General features: G+C 42.3%; 1 pseudogene; it reads left to right on the forward strand.

Annotated features, from left to right (window-relative positions):
* Positions 1-1,534: 1,534 nt before the first annotated feature.
* LOC147446636 (small ribosomal subunit protein RACK1 pseudogene) lies at positions 1,535-18,836 on the forward strand (annotated as a pseudogene).
* The last annotated feature ends 2,981 nt before the right edge of the window (positions 18,837-21,817 follow it).

Below are 21,817 nucleotides of genomic sequence, written 5' to 3' on the forward strand. Positions count from 1 at the left end.
TCGATCCCCGACAATGGTGCCAATGTTGGCGGTCGTAGCATAGCACACAACCCACCGGCATTGAGACAATCTGGTGGATTAGAACTCGGGTAGTGCATGGAGGCGTGGATGCACCAAATCCGACGGATTGAGCACTCTAATGAGAGAGTAGGAGTTAATGATTAGAGAAGAGGGAATTCAAGAAGAGATGGAAGCTCTTCGCACACACACCTCGATCCATCACTCAACTCTCACAAGCTCAACATGATGCTAATCTCTCACTAATGACTAACATTTTCACACACAAAATCATGCACACACAAGCATATGGAAGACAAAATCATGCACACACAAGCACAAAATCATGCAAACACAAGCATATGGAAGCCAAGATTAGAGAAATGCAATGCCATTGCCTCAACACACACACTTCAATCGAGCACACACATGAATAAATTGCACAACACATGAGAAAATCAGCAAGAGGAGAAAACGATTAGATGAAATTAGAGACTAGTAATCACAAATCTAAGCATCGCAACACATAGAGACATGGGAGAGAAGCATAGAGAGACAAATAGCTTTTCATTATCAGCCCAATGCTAGCTACAATGTAAGAGGGGAGCTTCATCTCCATAGCCACCTCAGGCTTCTCTACTCTCCACCCTAGCTCTCAAAAGAATGAGCTTCACATTGTAGCATTTGACATTTATACCTAGGGTTTTTAAAGAAGTGGTCGGCCGCCCAAATGTCCATAAAAGGCTTAAGCTAACAAATACAAGCTGAAACTTTCATAGATCCCATAGATACAAGAAAGGGGTGTATACACATGTGTGTATACATCAATGGAAGCACAATGCATGTCGTTGACCCTCGTCCGTCAACACTAAGTCTCACTTGTGAACCATAGCGATGAATCCATTAGAGAACCGTTATGATGTATCATGGTACATTGAACCATGGTGATGAATCAAATTGAACTGTCATGATGTATTAATAAGTAGATGAATCATGTTAGCCTAAAATTACGCCATGACATGAACACATAAACCCCAAAATACATGAAGTCTTTGTAAAACCCCAAGTTCGGCTTAAGGGGTCAATAATCTTAAGCTAGTAGGCCGTGCCTATCTTTCTAAAGGTGGTCATTAAAGGGAATATTAGTGGATTCCTGTATGGCTTGAAGGGAAAAAAGGGGGAAGGTGGCACGGGGAAGGGGAAGAGAGAGAAGGAGAGAGACATATGCCAGATGTGATCGCAGAGAGAGAGAGAGAGAGAGAGAGAGAGAGAGAGAGAGAGAGAGAGAGAGAGAGAGAGAGAGAGAGAGAGAGAGAGAGAGAGAGAGAGAGAGAGAGAGAGAGAACTTTTGTTATGGAACCAATGTTGAAAAATCACTTTCCCAAACATACAAAATTTCTTTTTTTGAATTTTCCAAGAGGAAATTTTCACTGTTTCTCTCTATTTTGTGGCAAAATTTCTTCTTTTCCCCTTACTCTTTTCTCAGGCGATAGAAAGGGATATTTTTTACGCTACCGCTCCAGCTCTGTGAAACACTCTAGGTGAGTGTAATTATACTATTCAGGATGGCGATGCGCATAGCGGACGCATGCACTTCTGTCCCCTTATCGCTAACCTTATCATTGTCTCGGGTTCCTGGGACCAATCGGTGAAGGTTTGGAACCTCACCAGCTGCAAGCTTTCACCAACTTGTTCGGCCACATTGGGTATGTCAACAACATTACTGTATCCCTTGGCTCTCTCTGTGAGAATGGAGGAAAAGATGGTGTTGCTATGCTTTGGGACTTGGTCGAGGGTAAATGCATCTACTCCTTAGATTCTGGTGATATTATTCACTCTCTGTGCTTCAGACCCAACAGGTATTGGCTATGTGCCGCAATTCAATCCTACATCAAGATCTTGGATCTTGAGAGCAAGAGCACCGTGTAAGATTTTCATCCCGATTTCTCAAACTTGACAAAAAATGCACCGGTTCCTCACAGTGTGAGTCTCAATTGGAGCATTGATGGGAGTACTATGTATTCTAGTTGCACTGATGGTGTCATCAGGGTCTGGTCTATGGGTAAAATTCGAGTCCTCTTAGTTATTTTTGCTAGTAAATGTAGGCATATTTTGGAGGAGTTTAATTCTGCACCGGATGCGTTGGTTTTTATGAGAATAATGGACAGTAACTTTCTTTTGAAGCTACCGAGAGAGAGAGAGAGAGAGAGAGAGAGAGAGAGAGAGAGAGAGAGAGAGAGAGAGAGAGAGAGAGAGAGAGAGAGAGAGAGAGAGAGAGAGAGAGAGAGAGAGAGAGAGCCTTGTGTAGAGGCGCAGAGTCTCTGCACTCACGTTGTGAGGAGTTTTTTGGAGCAAGGGATTGCGCATATGTACATACACATGCATGGTGCATCAAATAAAGAATTGCCCATTTTCCAGAGCCAGGTGGTTACGTGGGGCCCACATGTGTACATAGTGCATCGATTTTCACTATCACCAGTACCAATATGTTTTTTCTACAATAATGAGGAGTTTATAGCTCGTAAAACTTATCGAGGAAGCTATTTGCGGGCCGACGACATGAGGTAAGCAGGTGCGTCAGATGGCATCTAGTGGCGTCAGGAGGGCGAACGGGGTCAATATTTGCACGCGGATGAGGACGGACACAACGTGGGTGTTTTCTTGTGAGAGTTATGCAGAAAGGTCATCATTAGGACCACTTTTTGGGGCCACTTCACGTGGTTGCGAGACACATTATTGAAAAGAAATGAGTGCCAGGTGTGCGGATGATGCAAAAAGGTGACAACTATGCACTGCGAGGTCAGTTTTTGGCCTGTTCGGGGTCCGTTTGAGGTCATCTAAAAGGCCAAGGGTGCTCAACTAATAAAGCTAAGTGTGGGAACTTAAAAAACTGAGAGAAGACCAGAAAAAACGTGGAGAAGAGAGGAGGAACAGCCACAGGTGTGTTTTTGCTCATTTTGGAGCTTGTTTTGGCTGTAAACTGCTCATCCGAGGTCGGATTTGAGCACTTTGACATTGTAGATTGGGGTTTTGGGCCGTTCCGGACGCGATGGTGCTATCCATTTTGCCAAATTCCTCACTCTTTTCTTGCTGTTTTTCTGTGTAAGCTTCTCCTATGAGCGAAGTTTCTGCTCTAGTTTGTGATTGTATCTGGCTTATTTTACCCATATTGTGTGAGCTATTTGCCCCATTGGTGTTGGCCCAAGATCAATTGTATCTAAACATCAGAAATTATCCTCTTTTGAGCTGAGTTTTTTGGGTGTGTGTGTGTGTGTGTGTGTCTGGGTGGAGTGGGCAAGTGGATAGTCTCTCTCCTCTCACTCTAGAGGTGTGTTCCCTGTCTCGGCCAGGTGTGTTGTCTAAGCCGAGTGGTGCCCCATAGTGTGTGTGTGTATCTTCCCAAGAGTGTGTGTCGGGTCGTTATAGAGGCGCTGTGTGTGTTTTCATCCCGCTCACATTCTTTTGGTGCCCCCACGGAGGATCTTCTTCGAGTACCTTCTGCTTCGAGCTTCAAGCTTCGAGATTCGGGATTACAGGTTACAGGTTACAGGTTACAGGGACAGGTATAGATACATGTGATTCACACAGGTACAGGTAGCTAGAGTACAGTGATATACTAGCAGTGATGTCACTTGCAGTTGTTGTGGGTATGCATCACTTGGCGCCTATTTGAGCGCATTGTCTGCTGGATTGTACGTTACTTGTGGAAACTACCATTGTACGCATTTGTGGAGCCATACTTGGTTGTATTTGGCAGTCCCAGCCATTTCTGAGACTTGGTCTGGAAGATAGTCATTTCTGAGACTTGACTATACGCGATTTGCATTAGCCTTCGTGTGAGGGTTGATAGCGTGAGGTTTTTATTGAGCTGAGGGATTCTCAAATGTAGAGATCCTTTCGGTGATACAGGTAGCTGGAGCACCCTTTTTGTGACCTCGCCATAGGCTATGTACTAGTGAGTCCTACTTGATGCTCGCGTTCTATTGTTGACAGTTTATGCATACATATACAGTCTATATTTTGGGTTCCTACTGCTCTATTTCTGGGGAAACTCTGCCAAAAGTTTTCCAAGTTATGATGGCTGGTTTTTTGGTCTTTTGAGCCATTTATGCTGTTATGCTGTTGAAATTTTGGCAAAATCAGAGGTTAAGTCAGGTGTGCCTTCTTGGGAGCTTCATGGTTGGCTTTAATGGATGATCAAAATGGCCCTCAATTCACTCCATTTCATTTAACTCAAAGAATCCAGATAAATATTCATGTGTCCAGGAAGATTTTTTTCCAGCAGCACATAGTCTTTATGTTCGGGCCAAGAAGATTATGAGAGATCTTGGAATGTCCTTTGCCTGTTGTAATTCCGATGATCAACTATGAAAACTCATTTGATGTGCATGTGTTTGTCCCTATCTAAAGTTGAGCTCCATTGAAGTTTCTGGGGATTGGGTAGTCAAAAGTTTTGGGTTCTTGCACGTGTGTTCAAAGGGGTTCTCAAAGCATTGAAACTTGGGTAGCCATGGCTTTCTCTTATCCCGAGTTTCATGGAAGAAGTGATGAAGATGTGGAAGAATTTTTGGAAAAGATGGAGGTTGCCTGCATTAGCAACCAGATTCATGACCCTGCGCAGATGTTACGCCTTCTCCAAATTTTTTTGAAGAGTGATGCACGAGTTTGGTCTAAAGCATTTGAAGAGGAGTTGCGTGTGGCTGATCCACCTGTAAGGTTGAGTTGGGACAATCTACGACATGCGTTGGAAGTGGAGTTTGTGAAGATAGAAGATCCTGACAAAGTGTGGCAAGAAGTACAGGCTTTGGTGCAAAAGGAAGGTGAGCCAGTAGATGCGTACATATGTAAGTTTTCATTGGCATGGGAGCAAATGTGCAAGGCCTTAACACCACAGGTACCCCCGCCTGACATGATGAAGAAGGATAGGTTCTTAGCTGGTCTTTGGGAGAATATACGTTGGAGAGTGGAGCTAAAGAAGCCTAGGACATATGAAGATGCACTAGAGGTATCAAGGAACAAAGCGTGGAAGTTGAGGAAAATGAGCCAGTTAGGGGTGGAGTCTTTGCCCATGAGGTCTGAATTTCAGCCTATAAAGTCTTTACAAGGTCGCATGTCAGGGGTTCATCACGAACCAGTGGTTCCTGTTACTACTCAAGTTATGCCAGCAATGGTCACTACAGCAGTGCAAGATGATGGGCTAAGACAAGACATGAGGCAAATGGTAGATTTGATGAAGAATCTCAGCCTAAACATGCTAGGTCAAGTGGGAAATAATCGAGGTCGAGGGAGGTTTGCAAATCAGCCAGGAGGTGAAGAAAGGCCTAGGAATGGTGTTGGACAAAGCAATGGTAGGTTTTGGAGGCAGACGCCCACATGTTATAATTGTGGAGAGTTGGGTCACATCAGCCCGCAATGTGATAAGCCACCAAGGATGGGGGGAGACATGTATCCATTGCCAAGACAGGTGCTAACTAGGTCAAATGATTATGGCATCGAAATTAAGGGAGACGAAGGAACCAATGGACTGACCCATGAGGAAAAGGGAAAGACAAAAGTGCTAAGTGTAGTCACCTTGGAGAAGGCATCAAAGCTAGAGGATACATTAGTGATGCCTATTGGGAAGAGGACCACAGAGGATAAGGAAGGAAGAAGTGCCCCAGGTCCTAGTAAGAAGAAAGGAAACAACCATGAAGGAGAGGATGTCAAGGCCAAGAGGAAAAGGAGAGCTCGTCGAAAGTTTCATGTTTCAGATTTTCCACTAGGGGATGGGAAATTAAGCTATGACTTGAAGGAGGATCTGACGAGCAGGAAGGCAGATGTTACTTTTGGGCAGCTTATAGAGATGGTGCCTAAGCTAAAGCGATAGTGGAAGAGGATGGTTAAGCCAATGGAGAAAGAGCCAGAGAGAGGTTCAGTAAAGGTGTTGGCAATGGATGAGCTGAAGGGGATCGGGGAGCACCACAGATGGAGAGTGAGAGAGAGAGAGAAGGAGACACACACACAAATGTGGGTGGGGAGACTCAAAGAGTGAGCAGCCCCCTATACACTTATGCTATGTATAAGGTATCGCGTCGAAATGAAGGCTTTTTGGCATAGCTTTCACACCCGGACTCAGATACATGTGATCGAGGAGTCTACCTTGGGGTTTTGGCACGCTCCGGACGCGCTTGTCATATCATAATTTTAAAATTCTGAACGTTGAATTTTTTGCAGCAGCAGTTGTTAATTGTGTGTCGAGGATTCCACACATGGTTTGCTCTCAGATGTGAGAGTGACATTTGCTGCAAGTTTCCTCACAGGTGGGAGGATACGATGTATGCCTTATGTGAAAATGTGGGTGGGGAGACTCAAAGAGTGAGGAGCCCCCTATACACTTATGCTATGTATAAGGTATACAAGTCAGTGGGCGCCCAGACTCTGGGCGGCCGGGAAAGGCACAGGCGCCTATACCCCAACAACCTCCCACTTAAAGGCGACTGTGTCTTTAAGCAAGAGAATCAGTCTAAAGACTACAAAAGGCGAGAGAAAACCGCTCTCAACCGATGCCCACTGGCTGGATGTGATCGTGTGCATTCGGCTGTCCTGATCCCGTGTAAGTCCATACACCACCAATCGTACCGCACACGTACTGCAAGTATGTATGCAATACCTGCATATCTCCCTCGTGCACCATGCCATCATCAGTCAACAAACGACTGACAACCCCAACTGCAAATGCTCCCACTGTAGCTACGATATCCGGACTCAAGATCAACATGTCATACATGAGACCGCCGAATGCCAATGCAATGCTAGCGGGCCCTGCTAGCTCTACGGAGCATGCATCAACATATATATCCCTGGCAATAGGCATCTCTGACTGACGAGGTGTGTCAGCCACATGCATCTCCTGACTGTCCACAAAAGACGCATCAACCTGTCGTGCAACCTCAGAGCAAACCAGCTGCTCTAGGTGTCTGCTGGAAGACATATCCTGCACAACTATATCTCCATGCTCACTGTCGAGCATAGAAAGGAATGACTGCATAATTGCTGACATCTCAGCCTCCTCTGCAATCATCCATTGCAAACATGACCACTCAATCTGCTGTGACTCACTAGAGCTCTCATGATCTAACTCCGTATGCATAGACTCTTGCACAACGTCCTCCTGTCGTGACTCACTAGAGCAAGACCGCTCTACCTGTCTATCCTGCATAGAAGTATCTTGCACAACTGACTCTCTGCTTTGCTCAGTCACTAGCAAAGCATGCATGTCTGACTCTGTCACCTCTCTGTGTGACTGCTCAAGTCGTGCCCCAACTGTGTGCACAACGAGCTCACTACTCTGCACTCCATGCAAAGCATCCTGCAACCCACAAGCAAAAGAGACTCGCCTGCTCTCTCGCTGTCTACCTGGCTGCGTGATCACAGAGACAACACTATCTCTCCCGTGATCCACATGCAATGGGTAACCTGTACCACTCCTGGCACCCCTCGCAATCACTAGTGAACCCAAATGCATCACAAAATCTTGCTCTCATAGCGAAATCTGACATCCACAATCTCTAAGCTGACCAATCGAGATCAAACTCACTGTCAAATCTGGTACATAGCGCACATGTCGTAACAAGTAAGATGCACCACTCGGTAATGACAGTCTCACATCTCCTGCACCTGCTATCGCATGCACCGATCCATCGGTCAAATGTACACTGCCAAGCATCCCGCTAGAATAGCTACAAAACCATGCACGATGCGGCGTGACATGAAACATAGCATCTGCGTCTAGCAACCACTGCGAAGGGAGTGCACTATCCACAAGTATAGCATCTCGTGCATAGGTCGAGGTAAAAGTGACATCTCCGTCACTAGTATACTCTGACACTACATCTGCCTCAACTGTCAAAGCAACTAAGTCCATGGCATCACTACATACATCTCTGAGACTGTCATGTCTCCTACAATGTCGCATACGACAAAAACAGCGCCGTCTAACGTGTCCAGAATGACCACAATACCAACATGTCACCTGTCGGCGTGCTCGTGAATGTACATGTCTCACACAAGTCCGTGATGACTCATATCTATCATACATTTCATGTAATCTTCACCAAAGTGCTCTCGAAGTAGTCTCTTACATAACAAGAGCATATACAGATTCCGCAAGGTGCAAAGAGAGTGTAGATAGTGCCATCTCCTCTAGCTCCTGCCACTGATCGTCAGACATGTTTGAAGGTCTACCTGCATCACCACTCAATGGTCCATGCAACCCTCGCTGTGTCAATGCGTCAAGCATACACTCTCTCCATGACGCAAGGTCTGACCCATCAAACACGCGCATCTGTGAGAGGTCACAATCTGATCGATCACCTGTCTCTGCCATGAGCACAATGTAGCAAACTAGAAAGCAAAACCACCTCACCAACAACACCTGGAAACTGTCTACCAATATGGCCAGAAACACAATGTAAAACCTGTGAGACACACTCCAAAATAGAGCTCCCGCAATGTCAATACAAGCCTCGCATGCTCTAGTATCACACTGCAATCTGTGAGCTAATCACCAAGCCCACACTGTGCGGTATCGATGCATACACACGCACAAATCTCCCACCTGCAGAGAACACCGCACACAAATGCTGAGTGCAACCCACAATCTCTACCTAGATCGCATAAATGATGCGTATAAAACTCCTGGAAAAATTTCGCCAGAGTTTCGACGCACAATGGCTATCAACACAAAATAACCATTTTCGTGCAAGCTCAATACAATGAGTAATCAATGCGCATCAAACTACACTCAACATACATCAACGGAGTGACCGCGCATAAGCAAACGCCAAAAATATTTGCAATCCGGAAACTTGATCAATGCGAAAACAATGCTCTCAAGAGAGCTCACCGGCACTTGAAAGTGCTCGTCAAAATGCATGTATAATGGGCATCAACCATGCGCCATAACCATATGCAAACCATCCGCAAAGACCATGAATCCAAGCACAAAATCACTGCCAAAGTATCTTGTGAAAACCAGTGAAAGAAGCTCCACCTGTGTGCTCCAAAAAACTGCGTCTCTCAAGAGACCGCCTCGATGGTGTGTAAACGCCTCCATACTTCGTTGCCCAAGTCTACCAAAAACCCTCAAACCACAAGCTTAACACAAGCTGGAATTGCATCTTCAGCTCAGAATTTATGCACTCAATTTCAAGCATCTCACGTGCTTCCAAAAGTGCAACAAACTCGCACACAATGCGACAACAGAAAATCTGGAATTTTCTGTATACAGTCAGTCTGAGCTGAATATCAGCAAAACGGTGAGGAATTTGCAAAAAGTTTCTTCTGCAAAGTTGTAGACCACGTCAAAACGGAAGGGCACACTGAACAGAATTCTCAGATCTGCATTCTACAAGGAGAAAAACGAATCTGAAAACTGTGCTGCTGCGCACATAGTTTTAGGGCAGCACCTTCACTTACACACAATCTTCCACACTCCTTTCTGAGCTTCCACAAGAGCATACATCACTCTCAACTGAGCTCACAAGCTCCCATTGCATTCTCACAGCAAGTCTTCTGCTTTCTTAATCTCTCTACCGTCGAGAGAGAGCGAGCTATCGCCTCGAAGCTCTCAAAGCCGTCGTGCTCTCCGCGGTCACCATAGCCCTGATACCAATTGAAGGGGATCGGGGAGCACCACAGACGGAGAGAGAGAGAGAGAGAGAGAGAGAGAGAGAGAGAGAGAGAGAGAGAGAGAGAGAGAGAGAGAGAGAGAGAGAGAGAGAGAGAGAGAGAGAGAGAGAGAGAGAAGGAGACACACACACAAATGTGGGTGGGGAGACTCAAAGAGTGGGCAACCCCCTATACACTTATGCTATGTATAAGGTATACAAGTCAGTGGGCGCCTAGACTCTGGGCGGCCGGGCAAGGCACAGGCGCCTATACCCCAACATGAGCTACCAGACATTTGTCCAATAGTAGATGTGTGGCATAAAAGGAAAAATTTGGGACAAGGTTATGTGGATGGCGGAGCCCAAATATGCGTCATAACACACTCATGCATTGAGAAGATGGGTCTCACAGTGGCTGGGGTGTCAGGTTTTCGGATCAGATTGGCAAACCATCAAAAAGTAAAATGCTTGGGTGTTGTAAAGAGCTTAGAAGTGGAGTCATATGATGCAAAGGCAGTGGTTGATTTTCATGTGATTCCAGAAGGGTTGGGAGCATATCCTATTATACTGGGCAGACCATGGTTATGTGCAGTGGGAGCTGTTCAAGATTGGCGACATGGTACGATTAGCCTCTATGGAAAGACAGGTACCAAGAAGCTTTATAATATGGACACAAGGAAACGATTAGAGGAGCTTTATGAAGATGAGGATGAGTCTAGTGATGAAGACTCTTCCACGGTGACAGATGAGGATAGTGATAGCACTACCAGCAGTGATGAGGATGCTGATGTTGCATTTCTTTTGATGGACAAAGAAATCCAGGAGTTTGGTTTAGTTGCATTTGCGAATGAGGTTGAAGATGAAAGTGAAGGGCCTTATGAAGTGATTGAAGGGCTGATGCAAACCAAGGTTGAGTTGTCAAAGAAGCAGGAATTGATGACACAAATGATCCGTGGAGACCTCTCAGCTATGGAGAAGGATATATATATACACATGCTAGCTAGTTTTCCTGATTTGTTCATTACTTCATATGAAGAGATCAGAGGGTTCAAGGGCGAAGAGATGCATATAGAGCTGAAAGAAGGTGCTAAGCCAGTGCGGAAAAGGCTAAGAAGTATGGGTCAAGAGCAAATGGAAGCATTGCGAGAAGAGGTGGACAAGTTGTTGAAGGCAGGGTTCATAGTCCCTGTGGAGACCACAGAATGGGTGAGTCCAGTTGTAGTCAGTCCAAAGAAGGATGGGAAGTGGAGAATTTGTGTAGATTCTAAGCCCTTAAACGCAGCCACTAAGAAGAACCCATATCCTCTTCCATTCATCGATCAGATCTTGGATTCAGTGGCAGGTTATGAGAGGTACAGTGTGTGTGATGGTTTTTCAGGCTATTTTCAATTGAAGATTGCTCTTAAAGACCGCACAAAGACCACTTTTATTACACCATGGGGTTGCTATTGCTACACAGTATTGCCATTTGGGTTGTCAAATGGACCTTCCTTCTATCAAGAGAGAGCAAATTGGGTGTTGGAACCATTCATTGGTAGTTGTGTTAAAGCTTTTATGGATGACTTCTGTGTTTATAGCAGTAGGGTTGAACACCATGAGAAACTGCAGATGGTATTGGCTCGATATGATGAATGTGGAGGACAACTAAATCCAAAGAAATGTCATCTAGCACAGCCAAGGGTGAAGTTATTGGGCCATATGGTGTCAGAAAATGGCATTGAGGCTGATCCAGATAAGGTTAAGTCTATTATTCTTCTTCCATCACCTACGAGTACGAAGCAATTGGCAACCTTTATACACAAAGTGAAGTACATGGCAAGGTTTATTCCATTGTCTTCTCAGATTCTTTATCCATTACAACAAGTGGCAAAGCATGATCCATTGCAATGGGATGACAAGTGTGAAGAAGTGTTTCAAGAGGTGAAAGAGGTGTTAGGGGGTTTGTCAGCCATGCAGGCTCCTGATTGGGAGAAAGTTTTTAATGTAAATCCCTCAGTAGGGGATGATGCCATTGGAGCCATGCTATTGCAAAAGGGGAAGGGCAGCCATTATATGAGGCCAGTGTATTGTGCAAGCCGAGTGAAGTTGGTAGCGGAGAGAAAGTTATAGGAAGTAGAGCTAGTGATGGCCAGTGTAATATTTGCTTGTCGACGATTTCTTCATTACTTGCTACCACGGCCTTTTGTTTTCTTGACGAGTTATGCCTTTTTGCCACGGTTAATTAATGGTACTAACATGTCAAATGTGGTGAAGAAATGGGTAATTGAGATGCAAGAGTTTGAGTTCTCTTTTCTAGTGGAAGATAGTACAAGGGCTACCCTAGCTGATTTGTTGACCTACAAGGAGAATCCCCTTATTGTTAAGGAAGAGGTGGTGAGAAAGGTAGTTGAAGAAGTGCCACAGATCAGCAATGCACATGTGTTGTTCTTTGATGGTTCATACAGAAAGAGCCATGATGCAGCTTCAGGGGGTATAGCACTTTATGATCCAGAGGGGAAGCTAGTATGCAAGAGAGGGTTCAAATTGGATGCTCATAGTAACAATGAGGCTGAATATGCTACTCTGGAAGCCGGATTACACATTTGTTTAAAGCATGGGGTTCGAAGGTTGAGCATAAAAGGTGATGCCTTGTTAGTGGTGAAGCAAGTGCTGGGTGTGTGGAAGAGCAAGAACACCTCATTGAAGGAAATGTGCTTCAGAATTAAAGGCTTGTTAAAAAAGTTCGAAGCATGGAGCATCAGACACATTGAACGTGCTCTAAATGGAGAGGCACATGAAGCAGCTCAAGGCATGATTGGGGAGCTATTTGTGTTGAGGACCACTTTACCTCTTTATCATGGCCGGGAAAGTTTGGCTCAAGAAGAGGAGTTTTTGCTAATAGGAATCATTCCAAAGGAGATTCAGAAGTCTAAGAAGTATGGCTTTGTGCGTAGAGCATACATGTAAAAATTGATTGGTGATGTCTTATACATGAAAGGGGCTGATCTCGTGTTGAGACGTGTACCTTGGCGGGAGGAGCATTACAGAGTGTTGGAAGAGAATCATGAAGGCGCGTGTGGTGGACATTTTGCTCTAAAGATCACCTTGCATAAGATTTTTCGAGAGGGGTATGTATGGCCTAGTTTGCACAAGGATGTTCACCATTGGTGTAGGTCTTGCAATAGGTGTCAAGCATTTGGGAAGAGAGTGTTGAAGCCAGAGCTACGAAAAACCATTATGGTGTTTGATGTGTTTGAAAAGTGGGGGATTGATGCAATAGGCCCGTTACCTATCACAAGCAGGGGCAAAAGCTATATCTTGACGACAGTGGACTATCTCTCTAGATGGGCAGAGGCTATAGCAGTAAAACAGATCACTGCAAAGGATGTGGAAAAATTTGTGTATGATGAAATATGTTGCAAGTTTGGGGTGCCATTAGAGCTACTTTTAGATAAGGGGCCATGATTTAGAGGTAAACTGCTAGACTTCTTATGCACAAAGATGAAGATTAGGCACCATCATACCACTCCTTATTACCCGCAGTGTAATGGCTTAAATGAAAGATTCAATGGTGAGTTGGTACAAATTCTTTCTAAAGTGACAGAGCACCAAGGAAAGAATTGGGATTTGGAATTGCCTAGTGCATTATGGGCTTACCGTACTTCGGTGAAGACAGGTACAGGGTTTACTCCATTTCATTTGGTGTATGGAAAGGAAGCACTATTGCCTGTGGAGGTAGAGTTGCCAGCGGTCAAGATGTTAGAGAAGTTGCTTGGGCCACCTAGTGATGCATTCAAAGAGAGGCTCTTGCAGTTACAAGAGGTCCAGTTGGATAGGATGAGCGCATTGGAGCATTATGGGCAGATGCAGGATAAGGCTTTGGCAAAGATAAATGAAAAGGTCAAAAGTAAGGGTATCAAGAAACATGACTTGGTTTTGCGCTACAACAGTAAGCTGGACAACACCTTCCAAAAGAAGTTTCAAATTAAGTGGGAAGGCCCTTTCAAGGTAGTGGAGTGTTTTCCAAATGGCACATATCAGCTGGCTAACCTGGGTGGTGTTCTACATAAGTCAAGGGTAAATGGATTGCGTCTTAAATTGTATCATGCTAGATTGATGATGGTGGAGCAAGATGAGCTGTCTGTGGATAAAGCAGTGTTGGTGAGGGATGAGGAGACCTGTGATGCGGCGAGTCTCATATCTCTCTTTGCTGTTGCTGATCATGAATGATCTAGCACGCTAGGGGAGGGGCAAATTATGTCAGGAGTTTTTTGGAGCAAGGGATTGCGCATATGTACATACACATGCATGGCGCATCAAATAAAGAATTGCCCATTTTCCAGAGCCAGGTGGTTACGTGGGGCCCACATGTGTACACGTAGGACAGCATGTACATAGTGCATCGATTTTCACTATCACCAGTACCAGTATGTTTTTTCTACAATAATGAGGAGTTTATAGCGCGTAAAACTTCTCGAGGAAGCTATCCGCAGGCCGACGACATGAGGTAAGCAGGTGCGTCAGATGGCATCTAGTGGCGTCAGGAGGGCGAACGGGGTCAATATTTGTACGCGGATGAGGACGGACATAACGTGGGTGTTTTCTTGTGAGAGTTATGCAGAAAGGTCATCATTAGGACCACTTTTTGGGGCCACTTCACGTGGTTGCGAGATGCATTATTGAAAAGAAATGAGTGCCAGGTGTGCGGATGATGCAAAAAGGTGACAACTATGCACTGCGAGGTCAGTTTTTGGCCTGTTCGGGGTCCGTTTGAGGTCATCTAAAAGGCCAAGGGTGCCCAACTAATAAAGCTAAGTGTGGGAACTGAAAAAACTGAGAGAAGACCAGAAAAAATGTGGAGAAGAGAGGAGGAACAACTGCAGGTGTGTTTTTGCTCATTTTGGAGCTTGTTTTGGCCGTAAACTGCTCATCCGAAGTCGGATTTGAGCACTTTGACATTGTAGATTGGGGTTTTGGGCCGTTCCAGACGCGATGGTGCTATCCATTTTGCCAAATTCCTCACTCTTTTCTTGCTGTTTCTCTGTGTAAGTTTCTCCTATGAGCGAAGTTTCTGCTCTAGTTTGTGATTGTATCTGGCTTATTTTACCCATATTGTGTGAGCTATTTGCCCCATTGGTGTTGGCCCAAGATCAATTGTATGTAAACATCAGAAATTATCCTCTTTTGAGCTGAGTTTTTTGGGTGTGTGTGTGTGTGTCTGGGTGGAGTGGGCAAGTGGATAGTCTCTCTCCTCTCACTCTAGAGGTGTGTTCCCTGTCTCGGCCAGGTGTGTTGTCTAAGCCAAGTGGTGCCCCATAGTGTGTGTGTGTATCTTCCCAAGAGTGTGTGTCGGGTCGTTATAAAGGCGCTGTGTGTGTTTTCATCCCGCTCACAACGTGATGGTGATGAGGTGTCCGAGAGTGGCGCATGAACGAGTAGGCACACATTTGAATGAAAAACAAGTGAAAGGGTCACGGTGTCTTTCTAAAATAACAAGAAAATGATAAAATCACTAGGTTGAGTTTAACTAGAATTATATAAAATAGCATTGTTCAAGAATATCTCTTTTATTAAAGGATCGAGTTTCCTACTTGCAAAGAAGCAAACCAGAAATAAAAGTCGAATTTTTGAATTTGCAAGATTTTTGGATTAAGTTCTCACATATTTCACCATTTTTCCTTTTCTTTACCATGGTTTGCTTAGTGTGTGTGTATATTATATATATATATATATATGTATGTATGTATGTGTGTGTGTATGTGTAAAATAAATAAATATATGTATGTGTGTATGTATAGAATTTACTAGAAGTATGCAACGTGAAGCCTTACTTTACCTTGCATTCTATTCTTTATTCTAAAAGAATAGAATCCAAGTGGAGTCAAGCCTGTAAGGATGTGAAATGAAAGCTAAAAAAGAAAGATTCATTTAATATTTTAAAATGGAAATAACATTTAAGATAAATCTCCATCATGGCACTGAAAGCAATGAAAGTATGCTTAACCCAACACAACACTAAGGCTTCTTTTAGAAAGCCAAAAACATGTTTATCAAAAAACATTTTTCCCACTTAATTTGAAAGAAGACCCAATGAGCACTAGGCTTATTTTGCACCAAGAGTTTTCTCGTTTTCCTCAAGATAATGTTGTAAATTTGTCAAAATTTTAGTTTTTTCAGCCGATTTATAACACACTCAAGTTCGAGTTAGTGTGAACGCTAGAACTTCCATGACCTCAAGAGATAATAAATGATGTGTACATATGTTTTCAAGTTGATTGTTTACTTGTAGGGTGTCTCATTCTCATCACAAAGCTCTTAGTGAGGAAATGATATAAATTGTAGAGTCCTATTTTGACTATACCTTGCATTAACGGTTTTTATTTTCTAGAGATTAGTTATTTGCTTGCCTTGAACCAGAACGAGAGAGAGAGAGAGAGAGAGAGTGTGTTCAAAGAGAGTTTAATGATTAGAGTAATTTTTTGTTTCTTTATATAGTTTGAATCATATAAGACACCCATGTAAAGGATATGCGTCAATCATCACTTGGGGTTCACTTTCTCATATTGCTTGGCCATGTGCGTCATTGGTGCATGCATATGGTCATATGGCTTGGCCGGGTGTGTCATATTGATTCATCATCTCCTTGATATGCATGCATGCTTTTCTTGACAAATGTTCATATTGCTGGGCCATGTATGTCGTTATTTACAAGTGAAGCCTAGTTTGGCACATGGCCATATGGGTTGTCTAGGTGTGTCTCTTTCTAGTAGTGTTTCCTTTGTATGTCTCCTTACCTACCTCTACAGTGCAGCCAAACACACTCCCACCATGGTAGGGCACGTTTATTTTCTGATGTGTCATCATATGCTCTCTATAAGGAGCAATCTTTTACACACTTTAGTCTCTAATGAAAAGCTAATAGTCAAGTAGATGAAGGCATTTGATAGGACCAAGGTGCTACCAAAAAGGTAGCTACAAACTTATGTAAGGTTGTGTACTATGGAGGTCAAGTTCATTTCCCAATAAGTCTCTCTTCAACTTTAATGGGTCTGTCCCAACATTACAACATAGATCTTATCACAATGAGAGGCTTGTGCAACATTTTCTCGGAATATCTCGATGAATCAATCCTACAACAAGGCCTTATAATTTTTCAGCTTGATGATCGATGATTCTATAGACATGAAATTACCCACCACTTGATAGTGTATGCAGGTTTCATAGAAGACTTTGAGCATAAGACGATCTTTTTGGGATTGCTAGAGGCATATGATGGAACATATGCACTCTTGTTTTGCTCCTCAATGTATTTCCTTGGACAACTAAATATGAATGAATATCATGAAACTGGTAAGCATGGTTTCGACGACAAGGCATGTGTTGCCATGGTTGGCGATTTGACTACTCGCTACAAGCAATTGAATCCATTCACGACTTCAATTCATTGTGCTGCATAGTGGCCTTAGTGATGGAGTGAGGAGCTTCTGAAAAATGCACAAAGAATAGATAGTATTGTGAGTCAAATTGCATCCTTTTTTTTTTCAAAAAGGAAAGTAGTAAGATGCTAGAAAATCTAGAGGCTTAGTTTGCTTGTGCCATTCTTCACATGAGTCACATACATCAACATGTCACTAAGTCAAGCTACTTCTGTTCACAAAGTTTGTGTTGGAGCCATTCTTGGTATCTCTTTAAGACAACAACGCTCCAGGTTCTCAGAGGTTATACAAGAAAGCAGAGTGATGATCTTGACACTTGAAAGCAAGCAAGACTCAAGAGACTGGTCTAGGGCTATCCATGCCATATTGACAACCTACGATGGGTAAAACCCTAGAACTATAGTTTACCTACTTTGTAAAGCCATATATGTTTAGCTTCGGTTTGAGACTATAGACATCTAATTGTAATCTTTTGCACCTCAAGGCTTGAGGTTGTTTTGTAATTTTTTATGATGTGCTTAATACAAATCACTCACAAATTGTGTGTTTTTTTTTTTTTTTTTGGTGTTGTTTGGGGTTTTTGGGGGGGTGGGGGGGGGCGGGTGTGTGTGTGTGTGTTTTTAGGAGGGGGAGAGAGGGACTTTTGAGTTCATTTACAAGCTTCATATACGTGATAAAAAATTACATTAAAAAAGAAGCTTCATTTTCACGAATGACATGCTAGTCAAACTAGTATATAATGTGTTAGAGTGACTTTAGCTTTCTAAAACAATAAGAAAGTGACAAAATCGTAAGGTTGAGTTTAACTAGAATTATATAAAGAGAAGCAATGTTTTGGAATGTCTCCTTTATTAAGCTATGGAGTCTCCTCCTCACAAAGAAGCAAACCAAAAATACTAGCATAATATTTAAAGTTTATAAAATTTTAAAACTAAGTTCTCACGTATTTCATCGGTTTTTCTTTCCTTAACCATGGTTTGTCCGAATTGTCAAAGTTCACTAAAATCGAAGAAAGTGAGCAAGTTTGTGTTGGAGTAGTTGGCGACTAAGTCTGAGAGGTCGCAATCTGCTCTGATATCAATTGTTAGAATTAGGGTTACAAAGAAATACACATAACTTAGAGAAGACGAAGGAAGCTCAAGGCACACAATAGAGTGTATTACTTAGTGTGTAATGGAAAGATAGATAGCCCTAGCGTGAGTATATACAATGTACGGGGGAACAAACCTCCTAAAGAGGGAAAAAATACTCCGACGGTCCTAGTGTGTTCACACACATCACTACCACATGTATATGGTAACACTACGTCGGGCCTCGACACTAAGAGGTCATACATGAGACGCCCAAAATGCTGACAAAATCTGTGCAAACTTGGCTGTACTAGCCTCCTGAGTGCTATCTACATTCATTGCATTATCAGGATTTTATAACATATGGATGTGTCATCACTAACACCGGGATGTCTATATCACTCTCATCCATAGACAGAGCTATGCATCATGGGATTGTGGCGTCTCGTACCTCAGATACTCTTTTGCAAGAAATTTACAAAAATTTCATGTAAAATTGAGCGATTTTTAGTGTGTAATTAATGGATTTTTGCTAATTATCCTCTCTAATTACTCACTAATTATATGGGTTTTTTGTGTTACACATTGCTAAAATCACTAATTGGATGCATGCTCATCAATTTTATATGATAATTTTAACAGAATTAATGCACCATGAGATTTGGTGTTGCTTGCATGTAGGTGAAGGTGCGGTAAAGCGGATTTGAGTACACACATGTGTGTAGGCGTCATTTGGTGTTGGAATCGATGTGATGCTTTAGTGCAATGTGAGTGCACTAATTTCGATTGCAATTGTTGATTTATGTGCATAATTCTTTTTAATTAGGCCTCTACTTAGACTAATTTTGGGTCAAATGGGGTCAAAAAACGAGTAAAAATAGTCAGAATTGTTTCGATTTTGAGTAGTATTTTGATGAATGATTGATTGAATCGTGCAATGACATTGCTAAGTGTTGTATTTTGAGCTAAATTGGTTGTATATATATATATATTTATTTAAAAAGGGCTAATTTTTGGTATTTTTAGCATATTTTTGCTAATTTAGTGCTTAAAATTGCTAAAATTTAATTAAAAAGTAATGAAATTATAAAAACTTGATGCAAACAATCGATCTAGAACATGCCTTGCTAAAAAGTGAATGTTTATAGATTTTTTGGTCATTTTTGATATTTTTTGGGCAATTTTGAGTCTCGGGCAATTTTCTAAGCACAAATATATTAAATATAAAAAAAACACCCTCCATAGCACCTCCCTCATTTTTCCTCTTTCCTACAATTTTTGGTAGTTTTTTGCCTTTTTTTTTTGCTTGCCTACGCTCTCTTTTGGTTTTTCTTTATTTTTTGTGTTTTGTATCTTTTTAATTAGTTTGTGCCTTTTCTATTTATTTTACTTTTCTTTTTGTTTATAAAAAACATAAACCCAAAAAGATCCCCCCCTAAAAAAGAATTCTTGAAGGAAAAAATAATAATAATAAAATTAAAAACAAACACACACCCACATACACACACATTCGCACACAAACACACTCATGTACATTCTCTCGCCTGCAGACACACACCATACACACACTTGCTCACTTTGATACGCACAGGCTGTAAGATCTCAATTTTTGGGTCTCTTTTAAAAATAAAAAAAATAACTTTCAATATCTATCTCGTCGAATTTTGATTTACAGTAATGGAAAGACACAATTATGTCGGATGTTACGGTGTGGCATAGCTTAGCTACAGTTTTCATTAGTTGGTTAGATACTCTTTGGATGGTCAAATTTAATGTAAAAATTGAATGGTAAGTGAGAGAGTTGACCACCAAAAAGCAAAGGATTGTTTTTAGAAAAAAAAGAGTCTTTTTAGAAAAGAGAGGAGGAGCTTAGTTTAGAACTCTTTTCTTAGAAGTCAAGCTTCTTCTTAGAGTCTCTAAATTGCGCATCGAAATCCGTGTCTTAAAAAAAAGTTTTTTTTAAAAAAAAAATAATAGTAAGCTGTGAACGTACGCGAACTTGTCTCTCCTTGCCTCACTCTATTCTTAGCTAGTGCTTTCGGCCTTGAGAGCCCATATAAAGACCGCTCTTCTTTCACTTTGAGGAGGATGGATACACTCTCAAACGCGGAAGCTCTCTTGCTTTGACATGAGAATTACTTATCTATTATACGGAGTGGTGCAAGCTCTTCATCACCATCTCCATAAAATCTTCTCCCCCGTGAAGAAGAAGAAGAAGGATGCTCTCTGTCTATTTGCTTATTATTGTCTCTCTCGTTTCACGGTGTACGCGCTCTCCTGAAGTTTTCGTGGCGGATACCTCTACGTAGCTCTCATCACCGCTCTCTTGCGGCAAAGCAAGAAGCCTTTTGACAACCCCAAATCAATCTGAAAGCACGGTGAGAAACCATAAACTTCATAGTCATCATCTCTCTCTCTCTCTCTCTCTCTCTCTGTCATTTTTTCTGCGTAGTCACCCTCTCGGTGATTGTTTTTTAGTATACCAGTGTATGTACGGACTAACCAAGTACAATTGAGATTGCCTCATGATTGTTTCATCATGTTTTACACGTTGATTTATGCACATGATGCGTTATACTCATGCACGTGCATAAAGAAGAGCTTTTCGTTTCACGTCATAGAAGCAGTAGGAATGTTGTTTTGGTCATAAATCACAAACCGTTATGAATCAGCCCAAACTCTTTATACCATAGATAAAACACATCATTTAGAACATTTTCTCTCTTATGTGTCATGTGAAAAACACGCACGAGTTAAGAGATATGGTCAAAAAACATATTGCTGCCCACTACGCTTAACCAAATTTTTGACTCTAGGCTCCTTGGAGAACTACTATATAGATTCACCAGATGGGAAAACCCACTTAACCAATTGAAAAGCTTGATAAAAATTGATGATAAATGAATTTAGGTCTCCGTTATCATTTCGAGAATGCGAGTTATTAATCACTCTATTATCAGTTTTACCTACATGCGTAGGAGTGCTATCAAAGGGGGATAGTATATGACATCGTGAGTTAACCAAGGCATTTTGATATGTTTTATGGTTTGTTTTGATGAGTTGATTCAGTTTCTTTAGGGGTTATCGTTTGTTGTGTGAGTATCATATGGTCAAAGTGAAGTGACGGAGTGATAATCTACATTATAGAGCTGAACTTGATGCATTGGTTTGAGGGCAAGCACTTTCATTTGCATGTTTTGCATGCTCCCGAAAATGTCAGAAAGTTGTTTTTGCATATGTGTGAAGTTATGGTTTATGGTTGACCTAAAGGTCGAAGTTGTTTTGCATCATGATTATGGTGTTGGAATGTTATCATATGATGTATGGGAACTCATGGATTGATGTGGATGCCTCATATGCATGGTTATGATTGCTTTCCACCTTTCTAGGTTAAAACTAGCTCTATGTGCTAGAGTGGTGAAGTGCGGATGTGATGCATCAACTTTGCATGGTTGGATGTTGTCAAAATTGGATTTTTATATCATGATTAGTCACTGGTCGGACTCTTTTTATGCATGAAAGATCACATCTTGTCACATGTGTGTAAACTCCGATTGATTGCAGGGGATATGTCAAACTCCAAGTGTGGGAGTTGGTTCAATGTGATTATGATTTATGGTTAAGGGCTGAGATTCCATCATGGATTATGGTTGATATTTTATGGTGGAAGCCGGTGTGGCTTATGGTT

This window comes from Adiantum capillus-veneris, chromosome 12 (genome assembly GCF_014529385.1).
Source record: "Adiantum capillus-veneris isolate H3 chromosome 12, ASM1452938v2, whole genome shotgun sequence".
In the NCBI taxonomy this organism is placed as follows: domain Eukaryota; kingdom Viridiplantae; phylum Streptophyta; class Polypodiopsida; order Polypodiales; family Pteridaceae; genus Adiantum; species Adiantum capillus-veneris.